This window comes from Malaya genurostris, chromosome 3, assembly GCF_030247185.1.
Source record: "Malaya genurostris strain Urasoe2022 chromosome 3, Malgen_1.1, whole genome shotgun sequence".
In the NCBI taxonomy this organism is placed as follows: domain Eukaryota; kingdom Metazoa; phylum Arthropoda; class Insecta; order Diptera; family Culicidae; genus Malaya; species Malaya genurostris.
Genome location: NC_080572.1, coordinates 291739208 through 291762195, shown reverse-complemented (window position 1 = coordinate 291762195; position 22988 = coordinate 291739208). Strand labels below are relative to the sequence as shown.

Below are 22988 nucleotides of genomic sequence, written 5' to 3'. Positions count from 1 at the left end.
AAAACTGCTCATAAACTGCTTGAAAGTTGCTAAAAAACTGCTTCAAAACTGTTCTAAAAACTTCTCGGAAACAGCTTCACTATATGGTTTATAAACAGTTTAAAAATGTTAAAATCTGCCCTTTAAAATGCTCGAAATCTGATCTAAATGCTACTTTAAAATCGGCTCGAAAACTGCTCATCAACTGCTCAAAAACTACTCAAAACTACTCTAAAAACTGTTCAAAGAACTGCTCAAAAACTGAATTGCTTAAAAGCTACTGTTTGGAAATTGCTCCAAATACTGTTCTGCATTGAAACTGCTCAAAAACTGTTTAAAACTTACTCGAAGATTGCTTCAAAAACTGCTTTCAAACTGCTATGAAAGCTGCTTGAAAACTGCTCTAAAACTGTTATAAAAACTGCATAAAAACGTCTTCAAAAACTCAAAAACTGTTCCATCACGAAAAACTGCTCACAAAGTGCTCCAAAAACTGTTCGAAAAAACTCGGCAAATTACACCAGAAGCTGCTCGAAACTGCTTCATAAACTGCTAAAAACTGCTCTACTTCAAATTGCTCTGAAAATGTTCTAAAAATGCTCTCAAAAACGCTCCAAAACAGTTCGAAGGCTGTTCAAAAAAACTGCTTCAATAACTGCTTCATAAACTGCACGAAAACAGCTCGAAAACTGTTTCATAAACTGCTCAAAAAAATTCTCTAAAACGGTTCGAAAATGCTTGAAGATTCCAAAAACTTGTGTAAAAACTGATTCAGAAGGCTGCTCCAAAAGCTGCTCTAAAACTGCACGAGAACTGCTCTACTTTAAACTGCTCTAAAACTGCTTCAAAAAATGCTCACAAAAACAATCCAGAACTGTTCGAGGGTTGCTCAAAAAACTTCTTTCGAAATTGTTTCGAAAACTGCTCAAAGACTACTCTGAAAACTGCTTGAAAACTACTTTCAAAACTGCTCTGAAAACTGCTCGAAAACGGCTCCAAAAACCGCTATAAAAGTTGCCTATAAAATTGCTCGAAAACTATTTCATGAACTGCTCTAAAATTTTTTCAAAAACTGCTCAGAAAAATTGAAGCTCCAAAGATTCCAAAAACTTGTGTAAAAACTGATTCAGAAGGCTGCTCCAAAAGCTGCTCAAAAACTGCACGAAAACTGCTCTACTTTAAACTGCTCTGAAACTGCTTCATAAAATGCTCTCAAAAAACAATCCAAAAGTGTTCGAGGGTTGCTCAAAAAACTTCTTTCAAAATTGTTTCGAAAACTGCTCAAAGACTACTCTGAAAACTGCTTGAAAACTACTTTAAAAACTGCTCCAAAAACTGCTCTGAAAATGTTCCAAAAATGCTCTCAAAAACGCTCCAAAACTGCACGAAAACTGCTCGAAAACTGTTTCATAAAATGCTCTAAAAATTCTCAAAAAACTGCTCAAAAAAATTCTTCAAAACTGCCGGAAAATGTTTGAAGATTCCAAAAACTTGTGTAAAAACTGATTCAGAAGGCTGCTCCAAAAACAGCACGAAAACTGCACGAAACTGTTTGAAAACTGCTTCAAAACTGCTCAAAAACTGTTTCAACTCGAAAAACTAACTGAAAACTCCACCAGAATCTGCTTGAAACTGCTTGAAGACTTCAAAAACTTGTATAAAAACTGTTCTAAAAACTGCACGAAACCTGTTCCAAAAACTGCTCTACTTCAAACTGCTCTGAAAATGTTTAAAAAAATGCTCTCAAAAATGCTCCAAAACTGTTCGAAGACTGTTCAAAAAACTGCTTCAATAACTGAAGCACTAAATTTATGTTTAGTAAATGAAGCATAAACTGCACGAAAACAGCTCGAAAACTGTTTCATAAAATGCTCTAAAAATTCTCCAAAACTGCTCAAAAAATTTTTCAAAAACTGCTCGAAAATGCTTGAAGATTCCAAAAACTTGTGTAAAAACTTCTTCAGAAGGCTGCTCCAAAAACTGCTCTACTTTAAACTGTTCTGAAACTGTTTCAAAAAATGCTCTCAAAAAAAAAAAAAAACAATCGAACACTTTTCGAGGGTTGTTCAAAAAACTTCTTTCAAAATTGTTTCGAAAACTGCTCAAAGACTGCTCTGAAAACTGCTTGAAAACTACTTTAAAAACTGCTTCAAAACTACTTTGAATACTGCTCTAAAAACTGCTCCAAAACCGCTGTAAAAATTTCCTATAAAATTGCTCGAAAACTTCTTTAAAATCTGCAGTATTTTCGGTGCCATCTGTTCTAAAATCATATTAGCAGCTTAAAATTATTGGTTTACAGATTCATTTGCAGTAACCAGTAGTGTGAGCAGAATTCTTTACTCCTCTTGAAATACTTTAAGAAGAGCTGACCACGTGACAAGAGCAAGAAGTTAGAACGAAATAAATTACAGTGATTGGAATGATAAGTTCAGGTCCTGTCTCTGAAGAGAACGATTTGCTATCTTTGTCTTTCGTTAGGTATTGATTAGAAGTTAAACTTAGCTAATTGATTTAGCAATTCAATTGTCTAATGATGAAAAACATTACAAATGGTTCAAACAGAAAAATATTATTTCCATCTCATTATTAAAAATCTGTAAAGGGCGGTAAATTTAAGTACAGTAGTTAATTTAGATAAAGGCAATAAGGAAAAAGCAGAAATTTTTGAGCCGCAGAAGAAGTCGTAAAATTCCAAATTGCAAAGACTCATGGGAATCAAGAGTCAAAAAGAAAGCAGCATAATCTTCTTCCGTACAGCTCAAGAGAAGCACACATCTGTTCGATGCTATAAACCACCAGTATATAAATAAGTTTTCTACTTCGAAGGTCTTACATCAAAATTTGTTACAATATTCCCGCCAACTTGCAGAATCTATTGATAGAATGCCGAAAGAGCCAGCAGCTTCTCGCGTGTGCAAAAAAAATTCATGGTTGGAAAGTTTCTGCGAAAGTCAATCTACGCCAAAGCAAGCGCCCTCGGTGTCCCGAATGTGCAAACACAAATAGAAATCTATCTTCCCATTCGGCAACGTCACCAGTCAGCCCACAACCAGTTCCTTTCGGCTTTTATCACCTCTACATCATCGGTGCATCTGGCCACGGAGGAGAAATAGCTATTCCATTACGTTATTTGCTGTACCGTACCGAGACCTTGACTGACATTTTTTTTGCTTGCTTGCTTCCTGTACCTTCCTGGACACAGCAAGCAACTGGAGCAAAGCTTTCCTTTCTGCACGTTCATTCCTCCCTCTGCCCCCTGAAAAGCTCTTTCACCGGAGCAGAAAGCATTCTCCGCTTCCACAATTAGGTCACCTTTGCCGAGGTAGCCGACCGTTAGTTACCTTCCCCCTTGCGTTCGGATCTACTCTCTCTATCTCTGATGGTAAAAAGCAACCATCAACCAGTCGAAATAACACAACAGCTGACCGAAAAAAAAAACAAGGAGAGAAGAAAATATTAAAGCGGAGCTATTTTTCCTGGTTTTTGGCGCGCAAAGCAATCCTAGTATTAAAAGTAGCGTGAATGAAGCTCATTTTTCCCGCACCGGCTGGATTCAGAATCGTCATCAGTCTTGTTTCTTTCAGGGTGCGAAACCACTTTTCCACTTTCTATAGCTTTCATATAGGAAGCACCAAGAGAGAGAGGATGTGACAGAAAATTTGCATGTGGACCACAGAACCTCGAAGCGAACGGGAGCGAACCAATCCTGCAAAGTAGCTACTAGCGCTGTCTACTGTCTACTTTGTTGTATCTACTTTTCCTCATTCAGCCACAGAAAATAGGCAGCTTTGCCTCAGCTATGCTAACAGTCCCATTTCCGCCGAGGAAGAAAAACGAAAATCCCATACGAAAGGGATTCGCACCATAAACGCCTGAAAGGTAGCCTAGCTAAAAGCAAGAGCAGCAGGTTGGTCTGGGCTTGCGGGTTTCAATCACAGACCGAAAGCATTTTCACCGATGTATGCCAATCGTGGTGGTGAAAGCCACCACTTGCACAGGAGAGCGGATATCCTGTTGCTTGTTCTGATTCTCCGGGAGCGGGAGAGATTTCCGGTGCTCCGCCGGGATAGCGTTTCTCTCTGGGTATTGTTCTGTATTTTCTGTTTTTTTTTTGCAGGATTCCTCTCAAGTCCATTGCCATGTGCAAGTATTCTCGATTTGCCTGTTTGGTTTTGATGTGTCCTGAAACAATCCAGAAGTAAAGCATGAATATAGTAAATACCGCGAGGTGGCATTAGCAATGTTTCAACATAAACTGCTTACTTCACTGATGAGTTAAAGACACGAGACAAAGATACGTTTTTTCGTTTCTGTATCCAGCAAAAAAAATATTATAAAAAAAATTATCTATTAGATCTTATAATCAATTTTTGGATTCTCATTTAAAAGTAGGCTCGCGCATTGCGAAAATCCGAGCTACTCGCACCCCATGCTGGCGAAATTGTTAGTAAGCAACCTCTTCGTCACAAATTTCAGAAGCTAGCTGGGAATATCTTCTACAATCATGCATCGATTACAAAAACAAACCGGACTTTCGACATACAAGTAAACGGTGACTCCAAATCGTTGTCGTTACGACAAGCTTAACGTGACCGATTGAGCGGTTTTTTTGTGAGTATTGGACAAAAAAAAAAATTGAATCCCTCATACGATGTAATTCATAAAGACCTAATTTGTCAAATGACGGAAAATCTCATTTGTAATGACTTAATGTTAGATGAGCTTGAATTTTACTGGTTTCGACTGTAACTTGCGTTCTGCCAGCAGGTGCGACTGTATGATTTTAAATGCACCTTTTACCAGCCAAGCAGATGCATGCTTCTGTGGCTCGGTCGATTAACAGACGTAGATGCGATCCAATGATTCTCGGTTCAAGTCGCGACGGTTGCTCTCAGTATTCTTATTTTTATTTCAACGAATTCCATGTATGGAGTTTTAGACACAATATTAAATGTTCTTCCACGTAAATTTGCGTGAGCTGCGACGCTCCATTTATGTGAATCTAATAAGATGTAAAATTACAGGTTTTTTTTTAAAGTGTGTTGTATTTGGTTGAAAGTCCCTTTTAAGGGCTGAGTACAGTACGCTAAAGACGTAGGTTTTCTGCAATTTTCCCGTTTTAAATTAAATTTTCTTGGAAACGGTGATGAATTTCGAAAAATGACAATGTCTTCGAAATTTAGGTGAGAATATTTTGTGAATTGAGGTTACCACTCGTGTTTTTTTCTGACTGAAGAACTACTGAAAATTGCAACGCTTGGAATGACATACCTCTACTTATTTATCGAATATCTCGACTTTTAAGGCTTGTATTTAACATCTGCAGTGACAAAGTCTAGATAATTTAGTTTAGATAGGGTTAGTACATAAAAACATATATGTTGTTGCTTTAAAAATAAAATCCTTTATTTTTCTGTGAAATATAGTCCGTCAATGCGTCAACAAAGTTCCTAAAGACACCGACGCAAAAGGGAATTGAGGGAGTCAGGTAGAACGATTCAAGATCTTTACGCGACCCACTGCCCTCAGGTTTTAAGCACTTCCAGTGCAGAGTTCGCCTTAGTGAGCAATGTGTTCCAAGAAAAGATCATGAAAAGATGTAATCAGCTCATTCTCGTAGGTTACCAGCGATTTACAATGATACCTCCCACCCACACCAAATGTTACGTAAGATGGAATCGTCTTATGTGGTTGCATACGTAATAGACGCACACTAACCTGGATACCTAGGAAAATGTTCCCTTTAAACGAAATGAGTTTCTGCATATTGCGACATATTTTCTCGAATGTATTGGAAGTACAAATTGGTCCGGTCCGGATGTTATGAATATTCTTTTTTTTTTCAAGAAGTTAGACATCTGTCATTAATATTCAGTTCAAATTGTTTCGAGTTTTTTGTAAACCCTTGTTTTTCACTGTGCTAATTATAACCAATTTTGTGTTAACTAAGCAGCTTTTTGGGAAAAGTTTTACTTTTCTGTTTTAGTTGGGAGAAAAGTGCAGTTGAAGCGCAGCAAATGCTTGTGGATGTTAATGGCGATAATACTCCTACTGATAAAACATGTAAGGAATGGTTTCGACGTTTCACGAACCGTTTCTGGACAGCCAAAAAATAAATCGAAGACAAACAGTTGAAAGCGTTTCTCGGTGAAGATCCGAGTCAAACGCAAGAATAGCTTACAGAATTATTGAAAGTGACTCAACAAGCAGGTTCTGTACCATTAAAAACCATGGGAATGATTCAAAAGCAAGATGTCTTATGAACTGAAACCGAGGGACATTGAATGGCGATTTTTCACTTGCGAACAGTTGATTCAAAGTCAACAAAGAAAGGGGTTTTTTAAATAGAATTATTATTTGGGTTGAAAAATGGATATTCTATGATAACCCCATAAAGAAAAAATGCAATGCAAGACCCGATGTTCAAGAAAACTTTTGCGGCACCATGTGCTAAATAAATAAATTTCGTTCTGGAATATGTCTGCGTCAATACCGTTTCTTATTTCCATATAAAGCTTCGTTTCGTCTCCATAAATAAGTTCTTTTACATTTTCAGAAATGTCATTAACACACAAAATAAAAAGGAGAGCACCTAAGTGGGAACTCGTCACTTTTTTTTTTTTTAACAATTTTTATTCAGGCCAATTTGCGTATAGCTTTACGTGGCCGATTTACCCATGTTTTTGTTACATAAAATTATTTTTTTATTGTTGGATCTCGTTGTCACCCTTCTTCTAGGGGGAGAGGAGCTTCCATTTCCTTCTTGCGAAGATTGGATGTCGTTTTGTCCGTTGCTCGTATCATCCATTGCTATATCGTTGGAGTTGTGAGCGGTTTCCGTTTCCTTGTTTTCGTTGTTGATCGCCGTCTTGGGTTCATTTGCAGTTGCCGCAGATGCGCTTTGTACATTGATTGCAGTTGATAGTTGGTTAGATGGTGAAGGTGTTTTTGAAACAGGAGCACTGCATTCACTAGTTTCCGTTGTTGAGCGGTTGTCCTTGTTTTTGTTTGTTTTGTTTGTTTTCGCAGTTTCAGTGCAAGGTTTGCCGTAGTGTGCAGGTTGTTCACAAAACTGACATGTAACCAATTGATTTTCATACGTAATCAACGTTTTACACGGATGTATCCCGTCTTGACCACAAATGATGTAAGATGGAATTGCTTTACGTAGTTGCATACGTACCACTCGCACGCCATTCCGGATACCCGGGAAAAAATTCCACCATACTTCCTTTTCGATGGAAAGAACTTCACCGTACTGCGACATACATTCCCGAACATACCCCTCGCTGGTCTGCGGGGGAAGGTCATGCACGCGTACTTCTATGGCATTGTCCACCATGTACACAGGGATTTTATATTTAACATTGTCATGATCAATACTGTGCACCCCGTTATTAACCGAAGCAAATGCAATTGCATCTTTTTCACGTTTAAACATAATGTACACACAGTTAGACGACTTGTTGAATTGAATCTCACTTACATCATTAACGTTTAGATGCATTCGTTCCTTAAGCAAGATTTCAATTTCGGTTGCTGCAGGTCTAACTTTGCAGCGCTTGAAATCAATACAAATTGAATTTGGCCTTGTAGGCCAAGTTTCAGGCTTTGTTAAATCGTATTTGCCCATTTCGTACACTCTATTGTTCACTGCACTGTATTGTCTTTGTTTCTGTCGTCGCGACCGTAAGAAATTTTGGACTGCGTCGGATGCGATGCGAGCACGAACTGGGAACTCGTTACTGATGTTGGTGGAAGAACCTCAGCACGATATCCAGTTCCGTCTAACGTACTAGAAAAAATGAACAATTCTCGGTTAAGATTTACCTACTAGGGTAAAGTGTTATAATATGTCCTCCTTAAGAAAACATTGAGATATTTCTAAATATACTGATATATTTTCTTCGAGAATGTATGTATTTCTTTGCAATACGTCTGAGGAACATAATTTTCAATGATTTCGGAAGAAGTGATGAGAATTGATTGATACAAACACATTTTCCAAATCGACCACATTCGCAGTTTTTTCGCTTGCCGTTGGCATAATGCCACATCAACCGTATGGAATACCTTACAACAAATCAGTGGTATGCCCCACAACAATGATGCAATATGCCCCTTGAAATGTCGGTATAGAAGAAAAGCAGATAAAAAAGATAACAGATCGGCTGAAAAGTTCGTATCGTTTCTATGAGAGGGCGCCACTAGAATTAAATCCATACCATTTTCAGTTAGTACCAACCTTCAAAAGATACGTGTATAAATTTGACAGCTGTCTGATTATTAGTTTGTGAGATATTGAATTTTGAGTGAAGCTACTTTTGTTATTGTGAAAAAAATGGAAAAAAAGGAATTTCGTGTGTTGATGAAACACTACTTTTTGATAAAAAAAGTGCCGCCGATACCAAAAAATGGCTTGATGAGTGTTATCCAGACTCTGCACCGGGCGAAGCAACAATTCGTAAGTGGTTTGCAAAATTTCGTACTGGTCATATGAGCATCGAAGACGATGAACGCAGTGGACGTCCAAAAGAGGCTGTTATCGATGAAAACGTGAAAAAAATCCACAAAATGATTTTTAATGACCGTAAAGTGAAGTTGATCGAGATAGCTGACACCCTAAAGATATCAAAGAAACGTGTTGGACACGTTATTCACGAATATTTGGATATGAGAAGGCTTTGTGCAAAATGGGTGCCGCGTGAGCTTACAATTGATCAAAAACAACAACGAATTGATGATTCTGAGCAGTGTTTGGAGCTGTTATATCGAAATAAAACCGATTTTTTCGTCGATATATAACAATGGACGAAACATGGTTCCATGACTTCACTCCGGAGTCCAATCGACAGTCAGCTGAGAGGACTGCACGCAATGAACCGAACCCAAAGCGTGGAAAGACTCAACAATCGGCCGGTAAGGTTATGGCGTCTGTATTTTGGGATTCGCATGGTATAATTTTCATCGACTACCTTGAAAAGGGAAAAACCATCAACAGTGACTATTATATAGCGTTATTAGAGCGTTTGAAGGACGAAATTTCAAAAAAACGGCCTCATTTGAAGAAGAAAAAAGTTTTGTTTCATCAAGACAATGCACCGTGTCACAAGTCGATGAAAACCATGCTGAAATTGAGCGAATTGGGCTTCGAACTGCTCCCTCATCCACCGTATTCTCCAGATTTGACCCCCAGTGACTTTTTCCTGTTCTCAGACCTCAAGAGAATGCTTGCTGGAAAAAATTTTAGAAGCAATGAAGAGGTAATCGCTGAAACTGAGGCCTATTTTGAGGCAAAGGACAAATCGTACTACAAGAATGGTATCGAAAAGTTGGAAGATCGCTATAATCGCTGTATCGCCTCTGATGGCAATTATGTTGAATAATAAAAACGAATTTTGGCAAAAAAAAAATGTGTGTTTCTATTAAACGATACGAACTTTTCAGCCGAACTGTTATTGTTTAGTGTAGTCGAAGCAAAACCTTACATTGAAATGCTATCTAATGATATTTTAAGTTTTTTCTTATTTTCCAGCGAACCACAACTGCCAAACTTGCATATAAGAAAGATCTTAAGGAAAGATAACATTAGAAATAAAACTTTTGTTTAGAAAAGTCTTGAATACTTAAAAAAGGAAGGGGGGCGTTTTGGCCAGCAGGGGCGCTTTATTACAATTTTTCCTACACTCGGCCAGTAGAACATCGGAACTGATATGTGCCTGACTACCTTAAAAGCGTCGTCCTGGTGCGAAAAAGGCAAGCAAACGTGATGAGTTTTCCTCGTTGTTTACAAAAGTTTGAGAAAACATTTAAGTTTCAACTAGCAATAATCGCACCTCGGTTGTACCTCATTGGTTACGATATCGCCACTGCGCAAAGCTGAAACATTTAAGTTATGTATGGTTATTTTACACGGTTGAAAATTTATTCATAAATTCCTGATTATATTTCTGATAGCATAGAGGAAAAATTATGTTGCTGCATTAAGTATAACAAGAGATATTCATGATCAAAAACTTATCACTCTCCCAGAGGGTAAATTTTGAAAAGGCGCCCCATAGTAAAGTAGGTCGTATTCACGACAACAGCGTCGTGTTGATGTGGTCAAAGAGATGATTTCTAACGCAGATAGTGACCCCACATTCATCGAATGCATCAGAACTGGGGATGAGGTGTGGATCTATGAATATGACGTCGAAACCGCACAACAATCGACCGAATGGCGCTTCGAAGGCGAGCCGAAACCATCCATTATAAAAATCGTTACACGAAAATTTTTCAATTTCTTTGTATAGACGCCAAACAAAAACTAATCGTACGATATGCGTCAAAATTTGACAGAATGTGTATAAAAGTGTTACCAACGTTGAAAGAATGAAAGTTTACCGATTGGACAAGCGCGGGAATTTTAAAATGAAAATTTCTTTTTTGATCATAAGGTATATAAGTTCAGCTTTAGTAAAATTGGAAGAACTATTTCATAAAACCCTGGAAAAGGTTATGAGATTCGAGTCGTATCTCTGAGTTAAACTTTTTCTTTCTTTTCTATCCCAACTCATCATCTAACATTTTCCGTTGGGTACTGATACTGAGAGTTAGGCGTGTCTCATTGAAATGATATGAATCTTTATAAACCGGTCGGTCGTGCTGCTGTCCGTGAAGGTGGTAACCCTATATCCAAGGTCTCCTTTGATCAGAAAATTTATCCCCTTGCTGCCTAAATTGTTTAATACTACGTTTACACTACGAGTTAAAACTAGTTTTAACTCTGATTTCATGTTTTAAGCGAAATACCATGTTTTACTTTTGCGTTATTTCATATTCAGAAACGTCACATTAAAACATGTTTTCCCGAAATAACATGATATAATTGTCAGTAAAGCACAACCCTGCTAGCATTTTCGGTCACTTTACGACTATGTCAATTGACAAGCTGTTCAACAACAGCAGTTTTCCATCAAAGTAGCCATGTAATCATAATAAAATAAAACTGGAAACTGATACCAACGTTGCCAGGTATATCGATTTCTCGGTATTTATACAGATTTTTGCCGTCTATACCGCAATACAGATATGTACTCCCGAAATACCGATAACTCACGAATCATACAGATAAGTACCGATTTTGGTTTTTAGCTTGAATAGACATGAGAAAAGGTTTTCGTGGGACCTTTTTTTTTGCTCACCTCTTGGTGACATTTTCTACTACTTATGTAGAAGAGACTCTGATACCGATATGGTACAGATAGATTTTTGCGCCGAATACAGATTTTGGAAAAACGACCTGGCAACGCAGACTGGTACAACCACTTTTGTTTTTGAATTAAAAGATGACTTTTTTGATCATTTGCTGCTCAAAAATATTCGAAACGTTGGCAATAAGCGTGAAACGATAATATCCTTCATAGCTAGGAGAAGTACCTGACTTATTTCTTATTTTTCGGATGTTGTCAAAATATTTTTTTCTTTCCTTCCTGCGACGTAGGCATTTTTGCCGTTTGTTTATAAACAAACTCAATACCAAGTAATATGTGATGCGTATAACATAATCCTAGTGTGAACAGTGCGGTTTTAACTTTATATTACTATCGTTAAAACATGTTATTTTCTGCAGGTGTGAACATAGTATAAGATTGTTGCGAAGGAATAACATTTTTTTTGCATTTTTGTATTAGTCCTATTTTATACGCATCACACAAATGTTCAAAATTTAGTTAATAGTGTTCAATTGTTCAAATATTGTAAAATGCTACTTATCTGTCAGATGAAAATATCAAAAATTTCGCAGATTTGAAGCATATCGATACATTCGGCAGCTTGAATCTCGGTAATGCCGAGAGTTAGAAAGATTTTATTCTTTTAACCTTCAGTTAAAATGGAAATCGATAAAGGATTGTAGAGTAGCAGTCTCTACAAAACCGAACCGATCCAACGTCCGACATAACAAACTACCAAATCTATCCTAATTTGTTTTCATGTTATCAGTTAGTGCTGCGCTCAGCTGTCGGAATGAGAGAGAGAGAGATCTCGGAAAAGCACCTGTTATCACTGGCGGGAGCTTGCAAGGATAACCACAAAACCCCAGGACAGCTCTGAGTCTCTTCTCTCTCTCTCTCTCTCTCTTAACATGCCTCGCTCCCGTTTCTCCGAGATTCTTTGTTTTTGCTGCTGCTTCCTGTTGAATGTCCCGGCCGTCGTTGGATCGTGTTTTTTTTTTATTTGCAAAGCCAGCCAGCAACATTAGCAAGTCAGCGCGGTTGCCTCTCAATGACATCAGCGTTCGTACCTTTTTACTAGACCGGCAGCGCGCACAGTGTGGGCAAACCCGCCGCCATACCGGAGCTCAACTCTCGTACTAGAATCACGACTGGCTGGCGGTTCAGTTCGATAGGAACGCGAGTCCAGTGAAGACGTGTACCGAATACCGCCGACTGACGCGACCTCCGTCCGTTGGGGTCCGTCCTGCACACGTTACGGGTGCGTTACCTAGTGGTTACTTGCAACACAGGATGTCACAATTGATGGAAATTTAGTTCAGTGGCAGTTCCTGTTTTAAGCTGTATCGCGAGGTGCCCGGAGCTTAGGGTCAAAAGTGCGTCTTGTCTGCGTGCGTCCGTGTTTTTTTTCTGGTGAGTGGTGAGTGTGTGTTTGTTTGTTCGCCATTTGTGCGAAAACCGTGCGTGCTTAGGGCTGGGGGTGTGCATTAAAGGGGCACGCTGTTTAAAGCCTGCTGAGTGAAATTTTTACCCTAGCGGAAAGATATCTTAGAAGCCATAAATTATAGATTACCAGTATCCAAGGAAACATCCTGCTCGTAAAACATCTACAGTGAATAGGATTTTGTGTAAAAAGTAGAAATTGTCTCTTGAGTGAGATAAGATACTTAAATAGTACATAAAATTTGTCAATTTATGTGAACACCTGCAAACTCCTGTCGTTGGTGCTCCGAAAGTTATTTCACCTGCATGGAATGTTTGCAGTAAGAGAATTTCTGGTGAAAAAACTCAAACGAATGATTCAATGCAGCCATACTTGAAAGTAAGCTTCAACCTAAAATTTGTGCTTGAAGTGACCAAAGTGACCGCAAGTCAAGTGAGTGAAACAGGAGCAAAAAACAGATCTGTTTGCAAATAATCAACGAGTTGCATCGAACAGGTCCGTTGCGTGGCCCAGCCGATGAGTAGGTGAACTTGTTTTCGTCCACCGCCTCCGACAGAAATTCACTCACTCACAAGATACATAATAATAGTAATAACGAAAAAAAAAATCGTCGTCGTCGAAGGCTTAAAGTTGCGGTTGTTGTTTGCTGATTTCGCTGCCGCGAGCTGCACGCGGCCGAAACATTCGAGTGTGGGTGGCTGCAAGCGCGAATGCCTTAAATGCGGAACAACACAAGGTAAGAAAGATTTGACGAAGTGTGGTGTCTCGTTGTGCGATGGATTGTCATTCTTTTTCCCTACGAGTTTGTTCCCTGAGACTATCCGTGCCCAAGTGGGTTTCGTTCTTGATATACGTTTCGGTACAACTGAGTTCGTTGCAGTGTCCTTATGCTTATGAATGCTGGTTTTTATCATTTACCCAACCGGTTCATCCTGCTAAAAAACGCTTTGTCCTGGAGAACACACGGCAACGTGAAAGCCGTTCTGGGCATTTCATTTGTTCTCCTAAATAAATTATGCTTTTCCGGAAGTACATCGCAGTAACGAGCTTTCCGAACGGAAGTCGCTTCATGCGGAAGAAATTGATTGAAAGCCGGAAGCTTCGAGAAAATCGAGAACGAGAATCCGTCTGCCGGTTTTTTTCTCTTGTTCTTGAGCACCTGATCTTGCCAAATAAAAGTAAAATGTTTTTCCAGGAAATGATTAAAAATAGATTTTGATTGGAGTATGTTCGTGGAAAATGGTTTCAATTGAGTGTATTTCTTTTAAACAGTGAGAGAAAAAACGATAAAGGAAAAATAAATTAATTTCTTTGGCACTTGGCCGAAGCAATGATTTAAATTGTAACAAAAATATGATGAAAAAGAAATTATTTTGATTGTAAATGTGTCAATATTTCAATGCATAATATTTATTTTACGTCATGTTTATTAAGAAAAGCTTCCAACCACTATGAAAAACTGAAAAGTCGTCAAAGTTTGTCGTTGCATTTCTTGCAATTAATAGATTGAAAAAATCGAATCGCAACTATTTGGGAAAGTTGTTCGTTCAACTTCCATTTGAAAAATGCGGTATCCATCAATTAGAACACCGTTTTCCTGATGTCTTTTCGTAGTTGTGAATGATCAGTATTACGCAGCAAGGACCGCACAGTGGTTCCGATCTTATCAAAACACGCGATTTTTTTTCTGTATGTGCTTCGGGGGTTGATTTTAGAGCTTTTATGTTTTCAAATGCATTTCTGCTAGGAACAGTTTGCTACATTTGATACGTTCGAAGTTGTTATTATTCCACTTACATTCAAATAAAAATTCACGTTCTAATTACAAGAAAAATAACGTAAAATGACGAACCGTGAACTGACGAAAATGATCCGTTATGTGAGCAGCCCCTAAAATGAATAGAATCATGACATAATGTTTTTTTTTGTTTTGCCACACCAAAAAGCTTCGATTTGGAGTCCCGACTTTGATTTCAATAAATTTTTCAATTTTGAGGTTTAGTCAGGTTTCGTGATAGCTTAACAAATCTACTTCCACGATGTTATCGGCTGCTAGTGATTGTTTTTTCGGTCATTGAATTTTTTTTTCTAAAATATAGGTTTTATTTTTCAACACAAAAATTGATTTAAATGAAAATCTGAGAATATATCCTATAAGCGTATCGTTTTCATATGACAAAATAAATGAAAATTGCCGATTTTTCAAGGGTTTACCTTCATCCGTACTGACAAAACTGCCCATGTCGCTTCAATCAAAGTAACCCATGAGTCAGCAGACAAAATTTGTCAGCTCTATCAGTCAAACGCTAACTGTGTTGGCAGAAGCAGTAAAGCAACTCCGTTCAGAAGTGTGCGCGTTCAAAGAATGGCATCCCGCCGCGTCGAAAACGGACATCGTGCGGCACTTTGAGGACGTAGGATACGTCCGTTCCGGCATCTGCAACATATTGGCACTATTAGACAACAATCAGAGCATCGAAAAAAGCCCGGTTACGGACGGCTGACGACCCTGAGCGACAAGAAGTTCCAAAGAAAGCTGAAGAGGAAGACATAAGGAACATCACTGCGTGCGCTTGGCCGTGAGGTTAGGAAGTCGCGTCCATTGGTTCGGAGCTGCAGGTAATGACGTCGCGACGTGGCGATGGTGATGGACAATGAGACCCATTTCAGTCTGAATATCAACGACTGGCAGGGCACTTCGTATTTTACTTCCCCCACGAAGGAAGTGAGCCGCTTTTCTTTTGCTCCGGACTGGCCGTAAACGGAGTTGTGTCGTTCATCAAGAAATACCATAAGAGCGAAGACGCGGTATTCTGGCCGGATTTGGTGTCGGCCCACTACTCGAAGCAATCGTTAGAGGAGACGGAGCGACTGAACATCAATGTGATACCCAAGTCGGCAAGCCGGAATCCCTCAGCTACATCCCATCGAGAATTTCTGGGCCAACCTGAAGCGTAAGATCTACCCCAACAATTTAGTCGTGAAAACTGAGGATTGATAAATAAAACGAAGAAAGAACCGCCATGGCAAATGTTCCGGTTAGCTGCCGGAAGGCCGCTCGCAAGAATGTAGAATTTTTTTGCAGGTAAGCTTAAATAATTATCTTCCATGGGAAAGTTATCAAAAGCAATTATCTGGCTTTTTTATCATCATCCAGAAATAACGTAAAATGACGAACCGTGAACTGACGAAAATGACATTTAAAAATACAGAAATTAAAACATAACCGAAATGATATTAACGGTAGAGCTCACAACTTTAGATACTAGAAATAAAATGATACTTTACAGAATATTTACACTCATTTGTAAAACAACTTATACGCCAAGGGGAGGACGCTTAGAACAATGTGCCAATCACACATTAACACAATGCGTTGGCGCATTTATCAATATTGGCACTTTCGTTTTCATACAGTTGCACCGTCGGTTGCACAGTTGCGGCACACAAAGGGCTCAGTTTTGACAAGTAGCTGTTTCATGGGGAACAGCGTGGCACACTTAGACTCACAGTATATCACGTGTTTTTTTAGAGGCACAATATAGTTTGTGTTAAGCGACTCTCCCCTTGTTATACGCCCTTATTCTGAGTAAAGACGTATTGGTTTTTCGATCGAATTGGTTCGATCGAATCCTAGCTACCTTTGATTTAGCTAGCGTTATTAAGAATACGAATGAAATACGATAAAAAAACAATACGTCGTCATTCAGAATAAGGGTGATAATCACAACAGCGGTATAATAAAGAATTATTTCTATTATTTGCTGTACTTACGTTGTGTATTATCATATTTGATATTTGAGTTATTATTATTATTATAAATGTCTTAGCCCCAATTTAAACCAGTATTTATTGTGCTTAATAAGAGCACAGTTTCAGTTTCAGCAAGCCAATGTTATTCGTATTCACATCAATCCGGTTGCGTCTCTGACACTACCCAGCCGCCTTTTTTCAAGGCAGTTGTCCTGCGTGAATGCACAAGATCTAGTGTAGTCCTGAAAATGGAATCGACTCTCTAGGATTTCGCCAATATTTGAATTTTGGCGAGACTGTAGTTTGAAATTGAATACCACATATCAAACGTCAGTACGTGGCACGTGGTACGAGATGTTTGAACACTATTGGAGTTGTATCCCAGCAACTTATTTATAAGCTTCAACATTTCGCGTTCGAAAACATTCATATTACAGGGGGTTTCAAGTAGAAAAGAAAGGCGGAATTCGCCATGTTGGATTTTAAAATGCTTTCGAACATTGATTACCAATATCTACTCATCAAATTTGTTCCGAAAATACTCATGTTGTGAGGGTTTTCAAGAGATATTTATCGACGCACTGGAAATTTTTCACCTTGGGTTTGGAGTTTATCAGTTTTTAGGAATAATCATAAAAATCTGTAGCAAACTTTGCTCTTTGCTAAATTGTGAAAAAATCTGTAATCTGTATCATACAATCTGTGGTATTACAGAAAAATCTTTGGTTGAACTACCTACCTCACTCACAGCTAGGCATTGACTGAGCAAAAAATGAAACGAAGCATATATTTATAGATTCCGTTTTGTGCGATAGTTCGAACTGTGTAAAATGGTCGAGACAATGACATCATTATTGAAATTACTGTGATTGGCTCGTGAAAACATAAGGTAATCAAACCGATTTGTCGATCATATACTATTAAAATACTGCGTCATATGTTTAAGTTAAATATTTCCAAATCGATTGGTAATTAAATTATATAAATCCAGCTACAAATGATTGAGTTAAAAGCGTTCAAAATTATGACTGAAAAAGGTTAAGCTCTGAATGATGGTACCAGTGATGTCAAACACCTTCGCACACCGGAGGAAGGACAGCAGGTGCATCTCGACTAACTGTTTATGATATATTTAAGGTTTTGGTTCTCCATACATGATTCAATCTGTGTATAGATAGCTAAAATTTAAAGATATTCTATATTTTCTCACCCAATGTGGTAAGGAGCTACAGTGGGATTGGTTCATCGTTCTTCCTGAGGTGCATGATTCTTCACTGCATTGACCTCTAAAGGTTTTAGCATATTGTTGGACATCCATTCTTCCGAGACCGTAGAGTAGTGCCGTTTCTATAAAATCTCTAAACTCTTTCGGAGTGTCGAGGTTTTATTAAATGTGCCTTTCGGCACCTGCAAATCATTCAGCATCCTTTCTGGGTTTGTTCCTGTTTGAATTGTGCTGTTTTTCTCGCTCATCTCCTACACAATTCCATGTTCCTCTCCCTACCCTTCCCATCAGAAAAATTGTGAGAAGCCTTGGCAAGACACAAATCTCCAAATAACCTGGAGAACGTACCATTTGAGCCAATTTGTTCTAATTCCTGATCTAAAGATCACCTGTCACACCAAGTGCTTTTTGGCAAATTAGTCATCCTTCTTCCGGAACATCCAGGCGGGACATATCGACGAAAAACTCCATGCCAGGAATCTGCTTGGCACCCGTTTTAATGTACGTCTCGTCACCATTTCGATACATTTCGACTGCACCAATAACTCGTGATACGGATACGGATTCGGCCACCGGTTTGGTAAGGCATTCTTCTTATCTAAATACATGAAACTCGCTTCAGTTTTCGACAGATTGTGACGAAATTTGCACGAATCTCACGAAACATATCACTTTAAAATACTGGGGTTGATTTTTGCTATTGTTTTCGAATACAGCATACTTATTGAAGTAAGACGTGCGTACGTCAAAGCAATGAAACCAATAAAAACTTAATATTCGAGGAAAATTGGAAAATACCATACTCAAAAAGAGTGTAATACAATTTTCACATCGATGATAGAATACAGTGCTTTTGGAGCAACTATTAAAAATAAAACTACAGGCCAGTGTAAACCCTTTCTCGATAAGAAAATAAATCTTCAAACAGTAAACTTAAAAATAAACGTCGTTCCATGCTACCTGAAGTTATTATACAGAATGAAAATAACATACAATTGCTCATTCAATGAATCAAAATTTAACCGAAAATGTCCTGGTCTCACAAGCCAGTTGTCGTATGTTCGAGCCCCGACCTGGAAGGATTCTTAGTGTCTGTAGGATCCATAGTACTAGCCACCCGAATAGAGTGTGAGATCAAAAAGAAAACTCAATTTGATGTTGTGCTGCTCGTATATATCGATTACTTAATTTGATATCGTTTTGGCCGTTTCAACGGTTAAAAGATCAAAATCGAAAGCAACACAAAAAAATGCTGTATGACATCAAACTGAAAGCTGGTTTTGCTCTCAGTGAAAGCACATTCAAAACTTAATATGATGTAGATTTTCTCGAAATGACACGTCACGAGCATAAGCTAAAAATAGAACAGCAAAACGAGGTCCGGGATAGTATACATTTAGGCGATACTACTCGCAAGCAAGAAAAAGATTTTATGCAATCTCCTCACTACCGCGGAGAGAATCCGGTTTCGAACTTAGGTGGATTTGGAATGCGACCTTTTTGCGATTGCTATGGACTGCAAATGCTAGCTATAAGGAGACGGAAAATGTTCGGTTATATGACAAGCAGTGTTGTTTCACAAAGTTGTATGCAGGTAGTTTTTGTCAATGCACACTCGTTGCGTCGCTTCCATCCCGCATCCTCCGTGAATAGCAGTGTGGTTATTTGGGCACAGTCTAAAAATGTTCTTTTTGTCCTTCTCATATCCAAAGCTGTAGCATTGGAACATTATAACATCAAATTTAGTTATTTACTCGATCTCACACCACTCGCAAACGTAATCACTTTGAAATACGAATTTAGAGGCTCTGAAGACCGAACGTTTTACAGTGAAGTCTTCTACAACACAGGGAACATGAATTAGGAATTTATTGCGGTGTGATGATCTGGGATTTGTTTTTTCGACTAATTGGGACAATGAACGATTATCTCGCTTCTGAAAACAGATAGAACCAGAACCACTTCAGTAAATTTTTAGTTCTTGTGTAGACTAATAATTTACGATCATTTGATGCAGAATTAGTCCTGTGACTCAGAATTATGCAGATTTAATTAGACGATTTCTTTGGAAAAGTGTATTAAAGTTCCAAGATCTATTAGATGATTGATAAATTACTTCTCATAATATCTAGCGTTAATGAGTATATGAAGTTCTAAGCATTTATAACAAGGAATGTAAATTGTTTTGAAAAGTGTTTTCGATACAGTTTGTGGACTACTTAGGAATATACAAATTAAACATATATTTTCTTGATGGTTCCTCTAAGCCACTAAAGTATTATTAAGAATTAGCTCTAGGTTCTGAAAACTGAAACATTCAATGTTCGATGTTCGAACTACGTAAACAATTTAAATTTTTTCATACTGTTGGATATACAGTTATGGGTATTTTCAGAACTGGTTTGGCGAGTAGATTATTTTCGCTAGAGTGACTATAATCAGAGTGGCGACAGCTGTTCGTTTGGAATGACAGCTACCAGTTCCAAACGAGCAAACGACCTGTCAATTCAATGTAAAGCTAATGGAATGTTTTGAATTGTTGCCAACATTACGGATGAGATGTCGTCACTCTGGTTATAGGCACTCTAATTTTCGCTATCCAGGTCCCCGATTTCTGGGTGCACTGAAAATAATGGTCTAAAAACTTTGAAATGAACTTCGCGACGTCGTATGATTACAAATATCGAAACATTTTTTTTTAAACTGAACGTAAAAATTGTTACAGGACCGAATACTTAACGTATCTAGAATGAAATCGATGACGTCAAATATACTTCTCATATCAAATTCTGAAATAAGCTCCTTCTACGGCAGATGATCAGCGAGATGGGAATGCCAAAGACACTGTTCAGATTGACCTGCTTCAGACAAACGTGGTACCGACGATCGCCAATCTATCTAATGCCTCCCAGACGTGTGGTTTGATACCAATATTGTCGTGGTTGAAAAGAAGGAACATTATTTGCGTGAAAGTTGAAAAAAATGGTGAAAAAAATCGTTTCTTCGCGGTTATGGTTGTGGTCAACTGCAGGATCTCGGCAGGATGTCAAAGCATTTCTGTAAAAGACAACATAGGATTGAAGGAATAATTTGAAACTTAACTTTGTATTTTTGAGTGGCCATTTGAAATTTGCTCAATTTAAATGGATTCATTATTTTAATATTTTCATTTTTGGAATTTCACAAAACTTTTGCCTTTAATCATGAAAATGATTACATAATGTGATATTAATTGAAAATTTGATGAGTCGATATCATATTAGGATTTCAATCTGATGTTGCTATCATAATCAGATTTCAATTTGTTCTCATTTTGATGTTAGACTTTACTCAGGCATGAAATGATTCTGTACGCTAAGAATCGGCTGCAAAGTCCGTATGAAACAGAAAGGCTAAATTCCACAAATGGAATGTAATGCCCGAACTTTGCTTTGCCGGGGTCCCCCGGGGATCACACTAAGGTCCTTTTTCATTAATCTTATATGTTAATGACATTTTCGAAAAAAAAATTGTAATAAACACAGACGATATACGTGAAACTGTTTTTAGAAATAGGGAAAAGTGAGGATGCCAAGGTCTACCAAAAAGAAATTCTTTCTTTTCATACTTGGTGTAACAAGTCTTCTTCAACTAAACCTTTTCAGCCTTTAAGAAATCGAAATATCTTTATTACAAACCAGACCCGTAGTGAGCATTTCTGGCGCCCGAGGAAAAATCAAAATTTTCAATTTGAGTAAATACTGGTAGCTCTCTTGAGTGCTGCATCATAAATCTCGCATTGAGTCTGTAATCTCCACAAAAGCCTTTTGAATACTGTTATACGATCATATTGCAGCCAAGTGAACAGTTCTTTATAAGGTTTATAAAGCAAAATGAAGAACCAGTATACCCCTGAGTTAAATCTATTTTGAAATGATTCAAGATTCAAGAAAGTTTTAAAACCTGTTTTTTGATAAACATTCAAATTAATCCATATTAAAAACATATTAGATTTTATTTACGACTTTGAGGCATTTTTTGAATTAAAAAAATTCCCTTTCATTTTAATGGTAAGAAATAGGTATTATAACTAATGTAAATTATTTTTTGGGATTTATCGTCATTTTAGTATAAATCAGCTACGTTGTATCAAAACTAGTTCAAGGGTTCTGAAAGTGAAACATAATAGTCAATCGCATTTAATGCGAATTACACTTAACCTAAAAAGTAGTTAATCCTATAACCGACAACACATTGACACGAAAGTAGTTTAGTGAGAGAAATGAATTAACAATGCTTAATTGTTTATTTCTTCAATTCTCGCTCTAGTTATTTTATTTTTAGTGATTTGTTCTTGCTAAGTAGTTAGAGCACGCAAAAGGTTTCATGAAAGCTTCAAAAACGACCTAAAAACTATCATATTATCAAGTACAAAGAGGAATTGATTATTGATTAACTGTCATGAACTCCTATGGTTTCATTAAAAAAAAATTCAGATCGACCCTGGAACTTCTGAAACGAACTTTTTATGTCAAATGTCTTAAAATTTGAAACTTCGGGATCAAAAATTTAAAAAAAATTTCCTTTTTCGATATCTACAATTTCAAAATTTATTTTTTAGAAAAAATGCTCGATTCAAGAATTAATTTTTTTTGAGATTTTCGAAACGAACATTTTTTAAGCTTTTGTCTTAGAATTTAAAACTTTGAGGTCTAAAATTAAAAAAAAAATCCAAATCGAGACCTTAAATTTCAGAATTTATTAAAAAAAACTCGACTCTAGAAAAATAAACTCGACTTAGAAAAGTTTGGTGATTTTCGAAATCGAAACAAAATTCTTTTGCCAAATGTAATAAAATTGCATGAAACATCGAGATCATGGACAATGGAACTCAGAAAAATTTCGAAATTTCCGAAATCGAATGTTTTTTATGGTGAATGTCTTATGCCGTTTTCATTGAAAAACACTGGTGGCGTGGATTGCTTTTGTTTTGCATTTTCGAGTAGAAACGCAATATTCTGACAGTGTTTCATTGCCATTTCTGTTCGAAAATGTAAAACCAGAACAATCCACGCCACCAGTGTTTTTCAATGAAAAACGCCATTAGAATTGCATGAAACGTCGAGAAATGGTGTCTTTTTTTATTTATTTATTTCTTTATTGTCTTCGACTAGAGGTGACCTATCGCACAGACTTTTATTTTATAGCTACCCATTTATGTTAACTTAAAAATATTATTTTCGGTTTGAATGTGTCTTTGCTCATATTAAAATCAAATAAATGCTACACGCTATTGAAACGATGACAACAGACATCCATTGGGTTGTTTTGGCCATACTGTGTGCGATGAAGTCACAATGATCTTCCCGGAACGTTAAAATTAATTCTT

At 37.5% G+C, this 22988-nt stretch overlaps 1 protein-coding gene and 1 pseudogene across 2 annotated transcripts in view; one reads left to right on the top strand and one right to left on the bottom strand.

Moving 5' to 3' along the window:
* Positions 1–9744: 9744 nt before the first annotated feature.
* LOC131439700 (U4 spliceosomal RNA) lies at positions 9745–9863 on the bottom strand (annotated as a pseudogene).
* Positions 9864–12361: 2498 nt separating this feature from the next.
* The window catches only part of LOC131436797 (rap guanine nucleotide exchange factor 4), a 446791-nt gene continuing 436164 nt past the window's right edge, over positions 12362–22988 (top strand). For both annotated transcript variants that reach the window (XM_058605717.1, XM_058605715.1), the window contains exon 1: positions 12362–13378. The gene's annotated coding sequence lies outside the window, so the exon portion shown is untranslated. The remainder of the gene's footprint in view (positions 13379–22988) is intronic.